This window comes from Myotis davidii, unplaced genomic scaffold (assembly GCF_000327345.1).
Source record: "Myotis davidii unplaced genomic scaffold, ASM32734v1 scaffold1364, whole genome shotgun sequence".
Classification (NCBI taxonomy): Eukaryota; Metazoa; Chordata; class Mammalia; order Chiroptera; family Vespertilionidae; genus Myotis; species Myotis davidii.
In genome coordinates, this window is record NW_006295736.1 from 237,021 (window position 1) to 239,837 (window position 2,817).

General features: G+C 62.2%; 1 long non-coding RNA gene across 1 annotated transcript in view; it reads right to left on the bottom strand.

Moving 5' to 3' along the window:
- LOC107184180 overlaps positions 1-2,240 on the bottom strand; it is a 7,856-nt gene extending 5,616 nt beyond the window's left edge. Inside the window, exon 1 of the long non-coding RNA XR_001515012.1 lies at positions 2,109-2,240. This is a non-coding gene — a long non-coding RNA (uncharacterized LOC107184180). The remainder of the gene's footprint in view (positions 1-2,108) is intronic.
- Positions 2,241-2,817: the final 577 nt, after the last annotated feature.

The window sequence follows — 2,817 nt, forward strand, 5'->3', positions numbered from 1 at the left end:
GAAGGGGGGGGTGCAGGAATAGACTGGACAAAAATCATGCACCTATGGATGAGGACAGTGGGAGGGGTAAGGGCAGAGGGTGTGGTGGGAACTGGGTGGAGGAGAGCTATGGGGGGAAAAAAGAGGAACAACTGTAATAATCTGAACAATAAAGATTTAATTAAAAAATATAATAATGAGAATCATGGATCGGCTGCCTCCTACACGCCCCCTGCTGAGGATCCAGCCCACAACCGGGGCCTGGGCCCTTGACCAGGAATCGAACCCTGACCCCCTGGTTCATAGGTCAACACTCAACCACTGAGCCACGCAGGCCGGGCCGTATATAATACTTTCAACAATATAGATTTTTTTTAAATAAATAAAATCAATGGAAAAAATATCCCCAGGTGAGGATTATCAAGAAATAAACGGAATGAAGGAGGCTGCTGAGGGAGCTGGGAGAGGACCTGTGGCCGTGCAGCCGGCTCATCAGGTAGAGGAAACTGAGGCAGAGGAAGGGCTCGGGTCCTCAAGGCCACCCCCTCCAAGGTGCCGCCTTCATGTCCCGTGACAACCCCCGTCCTGACCCCACCCTCCCAGGCCCCCACCTCACCCCTGGCTCCTACAGGCTCCCTGCTGTGGGGTGGGGGGAGCCAGAACAGGTGGACAGAGGGACCCTGCCCTGCATCCAGTTCTGGCTGCTTCCCTGCTGGGACCGGGCGCTCGGGACTTAGGAAGGGGACCTGGATGAGAGGGACAGGGGTGCCCCATGAGGAATGGAGGGGAGGAGGGGATGGTCTGTCCCTCACCTGGGATATCAGCCCCCTGTGAGGTCAGCCCCCTGTGACGTCAGCCCCCTGGGAGGTCATGAACCAGAGATCACCCAGCCCTCCCTCCCGGGTGGAGTCCAGAGCCTGTGCACCCAACTCTGTTAGGCTGTGGCTCCTGGAGCTCTGCTTCTGGGGGCCAGGAATCCTTGGCTCTGAATCTCGGAGGCATAGGGGTCACTGAGAAGCCATGGCAGACACAGTGGGGCTCAAGGTTGGGCACAATTGATGCCCAGGGTCTCGCTTACCCCACTAGCCAAGGGTCACGTCTGGGCCCTCACAGCCGGCGCAGGGGCCCAGAGGACTGCTGGGACCTGGGAGCAAGGGAGGGGGACTCCGGCAGCACTCACGCCCTCCCTGCACGATGCTCCTCTGAAGCAGAGACTAGCCTACCCCTCGGTCACCTCCGGGGAAGCCGAGGTCCAGGTGGCTCAGGAACACAGCCAGGGCCACACGGGCAGCGTCCGGCTTGTGGTGACGAGACGGCTGCCGGCTCCCCTCAGCCCCAGGTGAACTGTCTGGGCTCTGCCCTAAGATCCGGGGGGGGCGGGGGTGCAGATGGAACAAAAGGGGCCAGTGAGTTCTGAAGATGGGCCTCGCTCTATCATTTCTCTCTACTCAGGGACATTCGGAATTCTCCATAATAAGGAGTTAAGCAGGAAAACAACATCCCAGACTCTACAGGGCTGGGCACACAGAGCCCCAGGTGCTGGCTTCCCTGGTACCTGCCTGGCCAGCGGCCCTGACCCCAGTCCCAGCCCCTCAGACTTCATCTGTCCTCCCATGGCACCTGCTCAGGCAGCAACTCCACACGCAGACCCGGTCACAGCCGCTCACCAAAATGCTCACCCCCCCTGCACCTCTGCCCACACCTGGGACCCTGTCCGACACCATGAGGGCGTCACGCAGCAGGAGCTCTGAGGGTGCAGGCAGGTGAGGCCAGGTGCCCAGGGCCACACTCCACCCTGCAGGCCACTGCGCCTTCCCCAGTACAGGCAGGCGGCCGTGTGTGAAGACCCGGGGGCGGGGGGGGGCTGGGAAGGATCCCCAGCTCACACGGCCTCAGCATCGCCCGGCACCCCAGTCCTCCGGCCCCCAGTTCACGGCAGATGGCATCACCTGGCCCCCACGCCTCTGCCCCTCCAGCTCCAGGGAGGCCCCCAAACCCCTGAGAAGGCGTGATCCCCGTTCCGAGGGTGGGGTCCCCATCCTCCTGCCCTGCCCAGGTCCTACAGTGGCCAGGACCCCACTCACACCCTCTGTGCCCCTGCGCCCAGCCCTCTGCACATGCCCACCTACCTCTGGCCGACAGCTTCTTGGTGTTGATGATCTTGGCTGCATACTCATGGCCGGTGCAGAGCTTTACGCAGCGCCGGACCACAGAGAAAGCCCCCCTGGGAGTCAAACGGGGACAGAGACACAGAGAGAGAGAGCTGGTTAGTCTCCCTGGGATGCCCAGCGCCCCAGCGAGGCTGGCTGTGGGCAGGGATCTGTGAAGGACGGTTTCTGACTCTACTCTGGCCCTTCCCTGGCAGCGCAGCCGCCCCCACCCCAGGTCCTCATGGGTCAGCAGGACACAGGGCCCCCTGGCGGACTCTAAGCCTGCATCCCCCACTGCTCTGCCAAGTCCTCGAGGCCCAGCAAGGCCCAGGGGGACCCAAGGGGACCCAGGGGGACCCAGGAGGACCTAGGGGGACCAGCGAGTGTTCCCATGGATGGAGGTCAATGTGGCCACACAGGACTCACCGAGGGCTGTGGAGAAGCACCAGGTCAGCAGGCTGCAAAGCTGGAGGAGCAGCCCCCCACCTCCATGACCCCCCACCTCCACTGCCCTCACCCCTGCTCCCCTTTCCCACAGCAGAGGCTGCAAGTCCCACATCACAGGCCTACAGGTCAGTGCTTCTGAGGGAGCAGCAGGAGGAGAAGCCCCTGAGGGTCCAGAGAAGGAAAATGGGGTACAGCTGCTCCCAGGAAACTGGCAGCCTGGGGCCATCAGAAGGTCCTCCCT